Source organism: Panthera leo, chromosome A1 (assembly GCF_018350215.1).
Source record: "Panthera leo isolate Ple1 chromosome A1, P.leo_Ple1_pat1.1, whole genome shotgun sequence".
Lineage (NCBI taxonomy): Eukaryota > Metazoa > Chordata > Mammalia > Carnivora > Felidae > Panthera > Panthera leo.
Window position 1 is genome coordinate 145,141,272 of NC_056679.1, and position 17,314 is coordinate 145,158,585.

The 17,314-nt window shown below is 39.2% G+C and overlaps 1 long non-coding RNA gene across 1 annotated transcript in view; it reads left to right on the forward strand.

Moving 5' to 3' along the window:
- The window catches only part of LOC122222263, a 29,522-nt gene extending 12,578 nt beyond the window's left edge, over positions 1-16,944 (forward strand). The window contains exon 3 of the long non-coding RNA XR_006203674.1: positions 16,026-16,944. This is a non-coding gene — a long non-coding RNA (uncharacterized LOC122222263). The remainder of the gene's footprint in view (positions 1-16,025) is intronic.
- Positions 16,945-17,314: the final 370 nt, after the last annotated feature.

Genomic DNA, 17,314 nt, shown 5'->3' on the forward strand with positions numbered 1-17,314 from the left:
CAGAATCTGAAGCAGGATCCAGGCTCTGAGCTGTCAGCACAGGCCTGATGTGGGGCTCAAACTCATGGACTGTGAGATCATGACCTGAGCCAAAGTTGGATGCCCAACGAACTGAGCCACCCAGGGGCCCCAAAAGAAAACTTATTTTTAAAAAAAGATACACGGGGGGCACCTGGTTAGCTCAGTTGGTTAAGTGTCTGACTCTTGATTTTGCTCAAGTCATGATCTCATAGTCCTTGAGATCAAACCTTACATCAGGCTCTGTGCTGATGGGCGCCTAGCCTGCTTGGGATTCTCTCTCCTTCTCTCTCTGCCCCTCCCCTGCTGGTGCTCTATCTCTCAAAATAAACTAACATTTTTTTTAAAAGTTACATAGATACATTGATAGATTCAGGATAAGGAACATTTCAAAATTCTGGCTTAGATCATTTAGACCTTGACTGGAAAAGCTTCCAGATCCTATAGAACTTGCCTGCTGTTGAAGGTTAGGTTCTCTAAAAACAGAGTCTAAGATGAGTATGAAATACACCATGTTTACTAGGCACCAACTCTATGAAAGGAGAGGGGAAGAAGTAGGATTGTGTAGAGGAAGAAGCCAGCCCCAGTGCAGGCCTTACAAAGCCTCAGCCAATATACTGCAGATCTCTAGAGAGATCTCCTGTGGCCCTGCCAAAATGGCCTGGCTTTTATGCCCTAGTCTCACTCATCTGAGGAGAGCTGCCTTAGGGAGGACATGATCTCTGGAGAGGTGGTTCTTAGCAGCTGAGGAAACCCCTGAAGATGCTGGCACTCCCCCTTGATATCAGGTCCTTCTTTGAAAGGAGACCTCTGTGGATGCCACACCTGCACACCAACGTTTGGATAGAGCTTGAAGACAGACCAGGCCGTCTTCCTGGCCTTGGTAGAACTAAGTCTGCATACCTACATCACCTCAACCATGTCTCTAGATCTCCTACCCTTATAAGTGCTATTTTCAGAATTATAGAAAAATGAGAAAATGAGAAAAGAATTGAAAGCTGAGTTTAAAATTATTTATTAATAATAAAATACCAGTGGGAATTAAAAGAAAAAAAAGAAAAAAATGATGTGAGGATATTGCTATCTTACCTTTCTACATGTACAGTGGAAAATCACAGATTTAATAAAATATACTAAGCAATTACATCACTTCATGAAATCTAGCACATTAGAAACTGGCGTAGAGCTCTCCTGAACTATGCAAGTCAACTGTGGTTTCCTTTCTCCATCCAGTCAGTTACAGCCTACCTGAGGGACCTTTATGAAGGCATTTAAATTCTCTTTGCTTGAGTCACTAATAATTGAACAGTACTCATAACAGGAATACTATCATGCTGAAATTATGCCACAAGGTACAAGATGGAAGGGGAGATAATTTTAAAAGCCAATAGGATGACTAAAGAAAAAAATGGCTCATCAGAGTTTAGAATATCAGTCTTTTTCAACATTATGGCAGAGTGAGGGGCAGAAAATAGGATCTTTCATTGTAATTCCTATAATTTAGGACTATGCACTGAGTTCATAAATTCCTCATCCCTCAGAATTTATCTCTATGGTTAAAACTTACTGATTTAGATTCCATAAATTTGTCATGTTGCAGTAGTAATACAGTTGTAGTGTGTCATTCTGGCTGAGAAAATATTTTATAATGATTTTTTTTTCCCTGAAAAGAAGGAGCCTACTAATATTGTCCAAGCATGTCTTCAAACTTTGGGTCTGCCTATTATTTCCATAATGTCAGCTGTGGTCATGACCCATTACCATGGGCCAATAATGACTTACATTTTTAAACCTAATTGACCTATTCTTAACAAATACCACTTTTTCTTACATTATGCAAACTATTTAGAAAATAAATAATAAATAGCCTTTACTTCAAAATATATATATTTCTATTGATTTGGATGGGTTTTTCTGTTCCTCTTCTTTTTTTATTTTTCTAAATTTTTTTAATGTTTCTTTATTTTTGAGAGAGACAGAGCGTGAGTTTGGGAGGGGCAGAGAGAGAGGGAGACACAGAATCTGAAGCAAGCTTCAGGCTCCAAGCTGTCAGCAGAGAGCCTGCTGCAAGGCTCGAACCCACGAACTGAGATCATGAACTGAGCCGAAGTCGACGCTCAACTGACTGGGCCACCCAGGCACCCCTTTGTCTTCCTCTTTCATTGTAACCCCTCTATCTACCCCAACTAGTGGGGTTCTGCATTCCTTCTTATATACCAGAGAATGTCTGTCCATCCAACCCTAGATTAGAGCAATAATATAGATGTGAGAAGAAGATAAATAAAACCAGATTAGAGCAATAATATAGATGTGAGAAGAAGGTGGAAGAAGAGGGAGAAGGGAGCTCTGAAATGGGTAAATGACAATATGCAAACTAAATGAATATGCTCCCAAAACATGTGAAGAGTAACTACCCCTCACTAGTTTCTCACAAACACCTTGGTCTTGGAATTTATTCCTCACGAACTATATTACTTGCCTATGGAAAATAATGCACTTCAGAGTTGTCATTCCTAAAAGTTGTCATAGCTTTAAAAAAATCCACTAATCAAATTAACTGCTTTGATTTTCAGAATGTATGTGTCTAATCAGCAATTACATTAGATGTCTTTGAAAATTCTTGGGGCGCCTGGGTGGCTTGGTCGGTTAGGCGTCCAACTTCGGCTCAGGTCATGATCTCATGGTCCGTGAGTTCAAGCCCCGCGTTGGGCTCTGTGCTGACAGCTCAGAGCCTGGAGCCTGTTTCAGATTCTGTGTCTCCCTCTCTGTCTGCTCCTCCCCTGTTCATGCTCTGTCTCTCTCTGTCTCAAAAATAAATAAAAGTTAAAAAAAAATTTTTTTTATTCTTTTTAATTATTGCAGAGAAGATCTTAACACTGCATCCATCACAATTGCCATAGAAGACCCTTGTGGCCCTACCTCCATCATCTCAGTGTTCACTGTTATCTCTGGACATTGAATGCCAGAACCTCCATTGCTGTCCTCCCTCCAAAGCCAGAAGCCTCCATTGCCACTTTTGCCAGAAAGTGTATTCTGTAAGACACCTACTTCCTCTCATTGTTCTCTTTCAAAACAATTTCTCCTACACGCAAGGTGGATTGCCTGAGCCTAGGTCGTAACTTGTGCGCCGTTGCTATAAAAGAAGCTGGGAAAACGCATTTGGGCCTTATGCGGTGGGAAGGCAGGACTCATGCTATGGGGAATTCCTCAAACATAGAAAAAGTATCCGAAAGGTGATAAGCAGCCAGAAAAACCAGAACATGGAAGGCAACCAAATACGGAGCTCAAAATGTGTGCATCAAATTACTGGTAGTGATGGTTAAATTTCCCCAATCATGGAACTGAGGGAAATACTGCTCATCCCCAGGGAGCTGGAGAGGAGTCATTTGAGCACTTCTTGCTGACATCTTTCGTTGTGCTCCAGACTGTTCCAGATGGCAGGAAGTCCCTGCTCAGGCCTCTGGCTGGGACTTTCTCCAAAAGCTGACCCTCAACACTGCACGGGGGCAAGCTGCCAGAGCAGCAGGGAAAGACGACTCACCTACACAGGCACAACCCGTTCTCCAAACACCCTGGAAATATAACTGACACACAGTGGGGAAAAGAACAGGTTTTCAAGCCTTGTTACTATGCATATGCTAATTATTAGGCAGAGGGGAACATGATAATTGAGTTATGAAACAACTAAATAAAAATAGACTACCTGACAGAGAGCTTCTTTACATGACGTTTTTACACAAGAATAAACAATGTGTTCTTTGTAGAGCTTAAAAAAAAAAAAAAGAAACAGGGTTAGTTTTATTCTGTAAACTACAGTCTCTTGTTGTAACTAGACTAGTGCTTGTATTTGTTGACATTTTGATTTATAAAAAACCTGAACAAGTTCAATTTCAATAATTCTTTTTGTTCAAGCAATACCAGAGAAATGGGGGAAATAATGATGTCCCCTCCCAGCCCCCCACGAATGGCATATGCAAGAGCTTTCAAATTCTCTTTGTTCAACTCTGGGTCAGATTTCATGAAGAAATAATTGAAATTCCTTTTGCTCCCCATTCTTCCATACATAGAGGTTTGTGTTCCTGATGAGCACCAAGAATCTTCCTTCCACAGAACTTTGTCTTTGAAAGATGAAATAACCTATTTCCCTCACCTCTTCTCAATCTTATTTCTGTGTTTCAATTGCTCTCCATCCTTAACCACAACAAGGAATGTATGCTATTTAATTCACTCTTGAAAAATTCAACCTAATGCCTAGAACTAGTGGCATGTGCTAAGAAGTGGCCAAAGTAGGAAGCACCTGGGTGGCTTGATAGGTTAAGTGTCTGACTCTTAGTTTTGGCTCGGGTTGTGATCTCACGGTTCATGGGTTCGAGTCTGCATCAGGCTCTGTGCAGACAGTGGGGAGGCTGCTTGGGATTCTCTCTTTCCCTCTGTCTCTACCCCTTTCCCATTCATGCTCACACATGCATTCTCTCTCAAAATAAATAAATGAACTTAAAAAAAAAGGTGGGGGGCACCTGAGTGGCTCAGTTGGTTAAGCATCCAACTCTTTGTTTCAAGTTTTGTGATTCAAACCACACATTGGGCTCTGTGCTGACAGTGCAGAGCCTGCTTGGGATTCTCTCTTTTTTCTCTCTCCCTCTTCCCCTTCCCTGTTCATGCTGTCTCTGTCTCTCTACAGATTGACAAATAAACTTAAAAAATACAAAATTTTAGCCTGGGTGGGCTCAGTTGGTTGAGCATCAGACTTTGGCTCAGGTCATGATCTCATGGCTGGTGAGTTCAAGCCCCACGTTGAGCTGTCAGCACAGAGCCCAGAGCCTGCTTCAGATTCTATGTCTCCTCTCTCTCTGCCCCTTCCCTGCTCACACTTTGTCTTTCTCTCTCAAAAATAAACATTAAAAAAATTTTTTTAAATAAGAAATAGAAATTTTTTTAAATTATTAAAGAAAAGCAGGGGGAGCATAGGTGGCTCAGTCCATCAAGTGTCTGACCTCACCTCAAGTCATAGATCTCATGATTCATGAGTTCAAGTCCAGCATTGGGCTCTGTGCTGACAACTCAGAGTCTGGAGTCGGCTTTGGATTCTGTGTCTCCTTCTCTGTCTGCTCCTTCCCCCCCACTCACATTCTGTCTCCCTTTCTCTCTCTCTCAGAAATAATAAAAACAAAAAAATTAATGTTTAAAAAATTTTTTTAAAAATAAAGAAGTGGCCAAAGTAGAACCTAAAGCAGAGAAGTAAAGGGTACTTAGGTTCTAGTTAGCATTTTTTAACACTGAGTCACTGTGGATAAAACCAAGAGTAAATTATACCTATGAAATGGCAAACAAATAGTTCCCCATTTATTCATATTAATGATGAATTTGCATAATATTCTTGGAGATCCTTTGTTTAAGAAGAAAGACAACAAGTAAAGATAGTAATATATAATAAAACAATTTAGAAGGAGTCCCAGGTAAGCCATGCTTGCTCATAAAATGTTACTTTCTTCACATCAAATGATAAAAGTGAAAAAAAATAAAAGGGAGTATTCAAAGTACAGTTTCTGATAAGAGGAAGCAACCAGATAATTTAATGAAAATGCCTCTAAATTGGATGCTAATTTGTGTTATCTACAGAGAAATTCCCTTTCCCCAAGTAACCACTAAACATAAATGCATTTGTGACTATGGTAGGAAGCACCCTTCCTTGGATGCATGTTTGCCTTTATAATTCGCCTGCCTAGAATCATCTATGAGTTCTACCATTAGGGTAATAAACAATGGAGATTACTTTAAAAGACATACTTGTCAGCATAGCACATTCACTTTTGCAACCGGTTCCATTTCAAACACATAGAGCAAGGAATTAAACTTAATTGCTAACTCAGGCTTAACATACCAGAATCTTCCAGATAAATTATATTTTAAAAGGTTACTCAGAGCTCCCCTCCTCTAAGTTTCTGAAGCAGGAAGGTTGAATATTGCTCAAGAATACCCAGAATGCAGTGTGATAATTTAATAGATCACTCTATGTCCTAAAGCTGAGAAGACCAAGAAACAGACCCATGTTGTTGTTGCCCGTGACCCAGTGACATATGTTTTGCCCCACCACTAGAGAGAGATAGTGGACAAGTGTGGTAACTAATATTTCCTGCTTTTTTGTGAATGATACGTTCATGGTATATCACAGGTGATATTTTAGGCTTTGTTAATTGAGGCATGCTGTTTTTGTCAGTGGGAATGTTAAGTGACAACTAATAACTTTGGATCCAAAGTTGCCTGAAAATCTGAGGATGGACTTTGCCCCACTTGCATTGTTTCCAAATCAGTCAGGTCTCACTTGAAGCCCAAATGTGACAATGATCTATCTTATACTGGTTATGTAGTTTATTAAATGGAGGACTTCTACTTCCCTTCCTTGATTTTATTCTTGTCTTGACCACTACACTTCCCTTCACCAGAGAGAAGATCTAGAAAGAAGAAAAAAAATGAAATTCAAATTTATGAATTACTTGTTATTACCAGGGTTGAGGAGAATAATTTGAAGTGTTTGGGGGAAAAAAAGGTTTGAAAGTTATCTATGGGTTTGTATACTTGTTCCTATTGCAAAACCAAGCTACTTAAGCACTAATAAGGTGTTTTAATATGTACTTACTAGGAAAAGTCTACTGTTTTCAGAATGCTTTTATGCTACCATCTCACTAGATCCTCCTAAAATTCCTGTGAGATGTTAAACAGGTATTATTTATCTTAACACCATCATTAATCACTCCATTTTATAGGTGAAAAAACTGAGGGCACAATGTTAAATGTTGCTCAGGAATACCCAGCCAATAGTGGTAAAGTTGAAACTAGATACCGGGTCTTCTAACCTATGATCCCAGATCCCTTCTACTTGGTCATCTGCCTCTGCTTTTGGGACAGTCACAAAAGTTCATAGCTGAAAGGCTCTTACATGCTGTTGTCCACTTCATAACCTGCTGTATTCCAAAAATGCAGTTGTAGAACTTAGAATGCATTGTCCCACTAGAACAGTAATGTCTATTTTCCATAGACCCCTATGTCATTTCATAAGAACCTATGCCTAACCCACAAGAGTTAAATATGTTCCTTTAAGACAAAGTATGTTTCACAGACCAATATTCCCTTAAGAAAGTTTCAAGGAAAAAAAGTTCTAAGGCCAAATAAGTTTGGGAAACACAGCATATCATATATCCCACTCAGAGATTCATAATGTACATTTGCATATTAAAGGCTTTAAGAAGTTCTGCAGGAAAGAAAACTGCTTAAAATTGTTCCATTGAGAATTCATCAACCTTCTTTGACTTTGAAACCCTTTCACTGAGTAACAGATATTAACACCCAAAACTAGAGTTCCCCAAAACACATTTTGGACATTACTGCTGTAGGAAAATATGTTGTCACAATTTAAGATGTTAGGAGCATCTCTGCTGCTCTGAAATTGGGGGTTACCTTGAATATAAGATAGGTTCTGTAGATCATTCCCGTAATATCAGTCTGGAGCTAAAATCAGCCATGGATGTTGAGACATAAAGCAGGGTCAGACACTGAAGGATAAGGAACAGAACAATAAAGGATAGGAATGGTGCCTGGGAACATTGAGATAAAACCAAGATGATGGGGCTGGGGACACATGAATGATGAGAGTGACAAGGGAGCAGCTAACTTGGAAATTTATCCTACCTTCCTCTTTCTTCTTTCTCAAATCCTGCTGCTATAGACACTTTCCTAGACCAAACCAAGGGTAGGAAGCAGGGATGAGGCTGAGAGGAGGGGTGGACCCAAACATTAATGGTTGCCATGGAAGGAAAAAACAGAGAATAGAGACATGCCAAAGAGGTGGAGCAAAGAGGGTACCTAGTAGAAGCAACTACTTTCCAGTTACCATGTTAAGAAAAGGAAGAAAGCCAGAGACTCTGTTTATAGCCTATGTCCTCCAAGAGTCAGATGAGCATCCAATGTATCATCCATACTGGGACACTTTTGGAGTCAAAGTGGCACTGTTAATAACCATGCGAGAACAACATATGTAAACTGGGGCATCCCAGGCACACAAAATTAGTGCCTGCGATAAGTTATATGCTGTTCCTTTCTGAACTATGAACCATGGCATTTAGGAAAAAAGAGAAAAAAAGATATAAAAGATATGTATGTTTGTGGTAATAGTGTGAACTATAATGGGTTCTACTTTAAATAAGTTGTTTAGACCAAAATATTCTCATGACCCCATTCAGCAAACATGTATTGAGCATCTGTGGTGTGGAAAGCCCTGTGCTCAACACTGTGGAGGTTGTAGATAAGCAATACACATCAATGCCCTCAAGGAGCCTCCAGTCAAAACAATGAATTAAGAGATTCAAATGACCAAAGCTGCAAGTAAATTATCACAGATGGTCATCTAGAGAGCTAAGAACATATGCTGGGGAAGTTCTGAAGAGGGCTGACCTGAGAGGCTCTGGAAATTTGGCAATGTGGGAAGGACAAAAAGATTATTATCAGGGAGTGCCCGGGTGGCTCAGTAGGTGGTTGAGTGTCTGACTCGGGTTTGGCTCAGGGCATGATTTTACAGTTCATGAAATCAAGCCCCACATTGGGCTCCATGTTCTTAGTGCATATTCTCTCTCTACTTAGGGTTTCTCTCTCCCTCTCTCTCTGCCCCTGCCCCCTTCTCTCTTTCAAAATAAATAAACATTAAAAAAAGAAGATTAATTATCAGGCCTGGAGTGCAGGAAGAAGAAGATAGAGCTTTCTGGGTGATAAGACAGCACCAAGCAAAAGTAGAGAGAAGCCTGTTTGTGGTAGCATGAGGAGCATGGTCCCATTTGGCAGGAATTTAGGATTTGTGAAGAGAAATTGTGGCAGATAAGTGGGAAAAGCAAGTTGCGGCAAGCCTGTATAGGGACTTGAATGCCAATGTAAATCAAGTGGAAATAATTCAGGAAATAATCAAGAGCTTTGATTGTATAGTAGCAGCCTAAGACAACCACAAGTACAACCACAACCACTTGCCACTTTGGAAATCTTTGGAAAAGTTGGGGCCAGTTTTGCACTATCATAAGGTTGAACCCAGAATGCTAAAGGACTTGGAAACATTTGGGTTAAATATAAGTATGTATTAAGATTCTTATCAAATCCAAAGTAGGCAATTATAATGAGTTTTGCATTGCTGCTATAAAACATTACTACAAATATAGTGGCCTAAAAAAAAATAGAAATTTACTATCTGACAGTTCTGTAGGTTGGAGGTCCAACATAAGTCTCAATGGGCTAAAATCAAGGTGGCAGCAGGGCTACATTCTTCTCTAGAGGGTTGAGGGGAAGGCCCATTTCCTTGTCTTCTCCAGCTTCTAGAGGCTATTCACATTCCTTGGCTCATAGCCCCGTTGCTCTGTCCACAAAAGTAACAATGGTAGATGGAGTCCTTCTAACACTGCATCACTTTACCTCCTCTGCCTCTTTCTTACACTTTTAAAGATACTAGTAATTTTATTTGGCTCATCTGAATAATCCAGGAGGATCTCCCTATCTGTTAATTAGCAACTACTTTTTTTTTTTTCTGAGAGAGAGAGAGAGAGAGAGAGAGAGAGAGACTATCCTAAGCAGGCTCCATGCTCATCCCAGAGCCCAATCCCACCACCCTGGGATCATGACCTGAGCCGAAATCAAGAGTCAGACGCTCAATGAACTGAGCCACCCAGATAGACTAGTTAGCAAGCAGTTTAATTCTCCTTTGCCATGTAAGTAACATACTCACAGGTTCCTGGGATTAGGACATGGACATGTTTGGGGAGTTATTATTGTGCTTAGCACAGTAATGTAACAGGACCTTCCATGATGTTTTTATTCTCCCCAGTCCCCTTTGCCCAGGCATAGGCGAATGGCGTCATCCTTTATTTCTCAAAGCAGCTCTAATACTCATTGTGTACATAACAGACTTTTACTGAAGATCTGTGGATCGCAACAGGTGATCACAGTACAGTATAGAAAAGCACTTAAATTTGAATATAAAATTTCTTTGCTTCTCATGTTTTTGACCATAGAGAGTTTCTTTTTAGCTGTTTTCTCCTTTGGTCTGCCCACTCTCCTCATCTCCAGGGACCCTCTCCCCCCTTATTCTCTCTTCTATGAGTCTCAGGCCTGCCAAAATACCTCCCTCTGAATCCTCACTGGAAATGGAAAATTCCTGTTACTTTTATTATTTAAAGCAATTTGGCTTGTTTGGCTCAGCCTTTCCCCTCCAGGATATGTCCTCGGCCTTCCCTTTCATTACCAAAAAGATCCATCAGCATCTTTTTTGAGACAGATTCTGTGTCTGCAGTCCATTTTAGTTATTTTTAATAGTAATTATTATCTTCCCCTTCATGCTATTAGAGAAAGCTTTAATACCAATTTTAGAAAGAATGTACCCTTTCCATTATTGGTGGGTTACCTTCTGCAGTACAAGGAGTCATTGGACCAGTGGTTTACAAAGAAATGAAACAAAGTGGCGAGCTGTCACCTGGGATGCCACAATCAACCTGACTCTAGGAATCAGGAGACCTGGATGCTCGTTCTAGGTTCTCAAATGACCTGGTGACTTTGAGCAAGTTACAACCTCTCTGAGTCACCATTTTGTTAGTATAAAACAGGAAGGTTGAGTTAGATGTTCTCTCCAAAATTCTGTAAATACCTCATTGAATTAGTGGAGTTTATGTTTGTGGCCTAGGAGCTTATTTGACATAATAAACAGTTAAAAGCAAACCAGTGTCACAGGAGATTTTGGGACTCCCAGAAATTTTACTCCTGTGGTATCTGGGTTAAACATCCAGGATTACATTCAGTTTAGAGACCTTAAGCTTTGTGTTTTTTTTTTGTTTTTTGGGTTTTTTTGAAAGGGCTGATGGGGTGTAGACAACCCATGCCAGCTACAATGATGGACCGAAAAGAAAAACATGACAGGAATCAGTGTGTTTTGAGAAAGATTAATATAGCAGTTAGGTATGGGATGGAATGATATAGCAGGCGATGGGCAGCAGGAAAACCAATTAAGAGATTGTTGTAAAAGTTCAGGCATAATAAAAATGTAACAGGATGCTAGATGGGACTTTTCCTGTTGTCTCAGGGTTTCCGCCAAAGCTCCACAGCTGAGGACAATAGGCAATAAGAGTTCACACGTGCTAAAGAAAGTTGCTAAACACATCCATGCATGATTTGCTGATTCTTTGACTGCCCATTCTATCATGGCCCCATCGTATATAAGAGAGGTTACTGAATCATTAAAGAGAAGAGTCTGCGAAATAAGGGGATTTGCAAAAGTTGGAAGTACATTGGTTTTTCACTCTTCTCAAATACATGTTCTCTAGAGTTTGGGAAACAGAGAGGCTGATAACTGACCCTTACCTGATGGTGGGTAAGGACAGAGAGAATAGCAATGGAGAGTCTGACCTTCTGGAATTTGACCAGAAAAGGGGAATGAATTTCCCCCCAAGCCAAATATATAGCATGGGAGGGAGCTGGGTTCCAGGGTTGCAATCTGGGCCAGAATATCACTTTTTTTTGGAGAGCAGAACAGTGTTTGGCATTCTTGACAGCAGGGAGGTAGAGGGGTGACTGTTGCTAAAGAACACACAAAAATACTCCATGAAAGAAAGGGCCAGTATTGGAGAGCTGCTAGGACTGAGACCATTTGAGAGAGTATACCATGAGAGAACCAGGAAGGAAGTACAAGAAGCGGTAGGTACCATCTCCTCTAGTCCCCTCCATCCCTATCCAGTAGAAGCAGGTAATGGGGAAAGTAGAGTAAGGAGGGCCAAGGAACAGACTCTGTTTTACTCCCACCAGTGATCTGGGGACTCCCTGGCCAGGCCTAAGCTGGAGTGAGGGGAGAAGCTTTAAACTGGATTGGAAATGGAAGTTTTGATTTAGATTGGACTAGGCTTTTTAAATTCTGAAAATGAGACTGTTGTCTAATATGCTAAGTAACAAAAAAGTACACAGTATCTGCTTGAGATATCATCCAGGGGCAGAAAAGGAAGATAAGACAAACATGTTTGAAGGCAATGAAATTTAAAAATAATGCTTTTTCCTGTTTGCAACTCATAGAGCCCAGCTCCTATAATAAATTAGTATGACAGCAATAATAAATAATAATGATGATAATGACAATAATAATAACAACCATTTGTTAATTATTGGCATAGTGTGCCAGACTTATGTTAGATGCTGAAGATACATTATTTCATTTAATCTTTACAACAATCTCATGAGGTAGAAACTCTGAAATTTAACCCCATTTAACAGAGGTTTACTTTCAGATGTTAAATAATTTGCCACAAAATACAGGTAATAAGTAGCTCATTTCAGACCCCACAATCCATTTAGGACTAGAATAAAGTAACAGTTATAAAAGAGGAAAGAAGCAAGGAATTAATGAATGAGATATCTGTGTTTATCATTTTAATCCAAGAGTGGATGAAGTAATTGATAAAAAGCAATGACACAATTTATTTACATTGATAGAACTTCAATTATCATGCAACCCACAAATAGCATTTGTTGCTAACTTTAAAACTAGTAAATGCATTTATTAAATAATTTGCTTTCCTTGGGTTGTTTTGGGTTTTTGTTTATTTGTTTTTTAAGAAGTGTTGTCTGGTCACTTTACAATTAGTTCCCTGGAATATAACTAATATGCTAATTTGTGATTTCTACTATATAAATGTTTTATTATGCCTAAAATATTAGATGGAAATAACTGGGTTCACAGGGTACACAGGTTCATTACTTGAGTGGTGAAGTAGATCCTTAACAGACACCTAAATTCAAGAATAACTTCTTCACTGTGAACACCTTGAAGCAGGGATCTTATCTTACTTAAAATTGGGGTCTAACCCCCAAGGTCATGAGACAAGTATTTGACATATTGTAGATGCTTACTAATTTAGAAGTTTTTATTGAGCACCATCTGGGTTCCAGACACTGAATTAAGTGTTATATGTATATGACAAGAGTGAATTTCCTTATAGTGTGTGCTCACAGCCCTTGCCACACCCCTTCTACCTTCTAAATAGAATTCTGGATTTTGTTCTATATAGCTTCTATTATCTGCCCTCTGAGGAGAATCAGACTTTGTTGCCAGATTCCTGGACATGTATGATAAAGAATTGAGAGACTGGGAGTCAGAGAAACAGAACTAATGAGATAGGGGGAAGAGAGAGAGAAAGAAAGGATAGCCCTATGAAGGAAGGACTTTGGGGAGGATAATGGGGGAGAGGTTAATTTAGGGAATACCGTGGTCGATTACAAATGAGACCGCCTTTGTTGTGCTCTGAGAAACCCAAGTAAAGGATATGATTTATTTCTTACTGCTTCTAACCTCTTTTTGGTCCCCAAGATAGGAACATGCGGTCCCAGATTACATATATATTATTTCTAATCCTTGGACCACCCTGCCAATGGAAGCATTACTGTCTTTAATTTCCAGGTAAAGTAAGAGCCATGAAGCAGATAACTAATTCTCTCAGGGCTCCACAACTAAAGCTAGGATTTGAATCCAGTTCTGGTGGGCACCCAGCCTGCTGTCTTTCCATGATGTTGGAACTGAACCATCATGTTGAACTGAACCATAACCATAACCATCTGTTGAACTGAACTCATTCAAAAGGCTTTCCTTGTGAGGGACCTCTATTTATTTTGGTATCATACATAAATGGGAAAGGCTTATTTCTGATATTTGATTCAGAAGAGAAAAGCTTAACTTCTAGCCTGGAAAGCAGGCCTGCTTGCTGTACTAAGCTTGCCTGTGGGCTTGATGGTTCATTTTGAAATCCAATCACTCTGCACCTAGGAAATGGCATTGTTTACTGCAAAAGTTCAGCTAAAACTGTTGCTAAAATTGGTCTGTGGCCATTCATGTTTCTGGAAATCAATTTTCTGACCAGGTAGCTACCTGGTACAAAAAAGTGTGGAATAAAAGGTTTCTTCAAACTGCCAACAAAGTTACCTTAGACCTTTCAATGGCCAGGTAGTAAACTAAATTGTATGCACTTGTTTGGGTGAATTATCATTTTAAATGGTTTGAGGTAAAGTTCTCATCTTCTGTCACCATAGAAACTGTTATAAAATTTCATATGAATACCTCAGAAACAGGGCTACCTACTCCCATGGACATAGATAGTGGGTATAATGGACCCCCAAGGAAATAAATGGCTGCTTGTCAGAAAATAATACAACCCATTAAAAGAAGTCTCTTTATGATCCAAGTCCTTCCAATTGGACAAACTAGGTATATGGACAGGTAGGGAGAAAAAGGGGTCTGAAGTAGTATGAGGTGCTTTTGGAGTAGTTTGCAAATGCCACTTTCCAAAGTTAAATAAACTTCCTCTCTTGTTGAGGGAACATTCCGTTGAGGTGTTAACACTGGAGTGATTTCATCTATATTCAGGGAGTACATGCTACAGAGCCATTATGGACCAGACGGGGATGTATAAAAATGATTTGACAAAAAGAAATAGCCAGTCTGCTATGCCAAAATCCAGAGTGCTCTTCTTCAAGGTGAATCGTATTCCATTCCAAAATGTCAAGTAGATTTAGTCATTTTAATCTTTTTATTAGATTAAAACTTGATACCTTTATAAAAGCTAAAGGAAATGGCTGGAATATAGGATCCACCACTGATAAATTGTGTGATCTTGGGAAAGTTGCTTGGCCTCTCTCAGCCTTAGTCTCTCCATTTCTAAACTGAAGGTGGTGTTTATTTTTATGTCAAGATAAAATAACCCATGCAAAGCACTTAACTTCAGTACTGAAGTGATTGTAGAAATTATTACTTATCAAAAGGAATAATAAATGTAATAACTAATAATAAGTGTGTTCAAGTCATCAACATATATTGTTATTTTTTTACATTTTTCTCTTTCCCTTGAACCCATAACAATATCTGATCTTAAGTAATTAAAAAGAGTGTGCTGAGGATTAAAGAAAACACAGAGTCGCTGCAATTTCTGACTGTTCTGGTATTGGTGAATCTGGAAGTTTTCAAGTGCCATGGGCATCTTTTTATTTCTTCCTGGTGCTTGAAAAGAAAGTCTGTTTTCATAAGACCTTGGGTCTGATTTCCAGTGGGAAAAAGGCTGAAGAAATTTGGCTTCATTTCCAAGTATCTTTGCACTTTTCCCAATTGCATAGAACCTCCAAGCTTCCCCAGATTACCTCGTTTCAATGACATCGAATCTTTCAAAGGGAATGTAATAATTCCGCAGAGAACTTAGCATTTCTGACAGCCTACCTCCCACTGTCCTCAGTGCTTCATAAATTATGCTGCCTCTGAATGTGAGCTGGGCAGCACCATTTTCCTGGCCCCTCGTGATTCATGGTTTCTCTTAACTATGTCAGTGCCTCGTCAGCAAAGCTGTTCCTTTTGGACAGAGTGTGATGTGATCTGCTTCTTGGAGGGCAGCTTGCTAATTATGTACTGATTTTATATACTGATTTAATTTTTTATATTTCAAGGTAACTAATAACTATTAACTTTAGGAATTACTTCAAAATTCAGAAAACATTACCATTTAATTAAAAATCTGCTCTCTGCAATACACTGTGACCTGAGAAACCACTCTAATGGTAATATGCTGTTATCATTAAAATTAACTAACAAACCAGAAGAATAGTGCTGTTCAGGTCAGATATAGAGAGACCATAATTAAAAGAAAGTGAAACTAAAAACAAGTATCAGACCAAAGATCAACACAGTGTGGATGGCCACTGTGCCAGCTTCCCTGTTTTGCATTGCCAAAGCAGCTCCCTCCTGACCTGTGTCTGCATGACTCCTCAGGAATTCCAAACGGAGGCCCTCCTTGAGAACAAGCCTGAGCCAATGTGTTGGGTGGTTAAACAATAGAGGCTCAAAGGGAATAGGATAAAAAGTTTCTGAAAATGACTTGCTTCTAGAGTACCTTCTTATGTGTCTGTTATCTTTACATGTAAGAATAAAAACCCATCCTTATGAATGTCTTATCTTTTCCCAGCCTCCAGGACTTTCCAGATATCTTCCCAGTGACATGGGCTCTTCCTGACTTAGAAAACTTCTGTTCAGAGAGATGCAATAGAGGATGTAATGTGGAGTCCTTTCCAGCATTTTCCTTAACCCTGTCTATTCAGAAAGTATTCTGCCATTACCAGGATGCTTCTTTGGGCTTAGGGAATACAGACCTGGGAGAAAGAGGATTGGAGAAGAAAAAAGTCTTCTGGGATGTGGCTAGGAAAAAGTTTTACGTAACTGGGAGAAGAGAATTCTGGAAAACCTACAGGATGATGCCAATAGGAATGCAAAAGATTTAAACAAAAATAGTTCTGTAGGCTATGTATTGATAGCACGGTGTTTGAGAGAGGCAGTATTTAAATTATTTTGAGATTACCTTTGTCACTGGGTCAGGTTTCTTGGACAAGATGACACCCTGAGAGTGGACCCCCTGAGTTTCAGCCTCAGTACAATTACTTTGGGGATGATGAATACAGATAAATTTGTCTTACTACACAGTTCTCCTGCTGCCAGAGCCCAACTGACTTCTGAAGCTTATATCCAGGAGCCCCAGAGTCATTGTTGATACAGGACTCCTTGTATGACTCTGATCTCCTGCTCTTGGTAAAACGTCTTCACCCTTGTCTACCAGCTCCATCCTGCATCTCTTTCCTTATAGGATTTTAGGAGATTCATAAAGCCCTTTTAGGGCTTTTTTAAAGCCCTTTTAGGAGGCTAAAAGCCATTATGGAGTAAGTAGGAGTTTGTTTGCTTTTTTTTTCTTTTTGGCCTGAATTGTTAATCTGTCATTTACCCATTGTTTCTATGGGAAAAATGTGTTCTCATTTCCAAACAATGAATGTATATAAAGATTTTTAAAAGACAACCCAATTTAGGTCTATGGCTGCCTTTTAATGCCTCTTGGGTTATACTGGTGTTGGTTTGACTTCATTTTTATTTCTAAAGAACAGACTTACTATTTATAGTTTTTTAAATATGCGTATGTAGATATGCATATAAATAAGACTATTGAATATGCACAAAGATGCTAATAATAATTATCTTTGGGTGGTCATATTATAACTGGTAGTTTCTTCTCTATATCTTTATTTTTTTTCCCTAATGAGAAAACAGTGAGGATTTTTTTCATTTTTTAAGCAAATAGGGTTGGAAAATAAAATTTATAACAGCATCCAAAAACATTGTAAACATTTGGAGATAATTTAATAAAAGAAGTACAAAATTTCTGTGCTGAAAAAATATACAATACTGCTGAAAAAATTGAAAAAAAAAAAA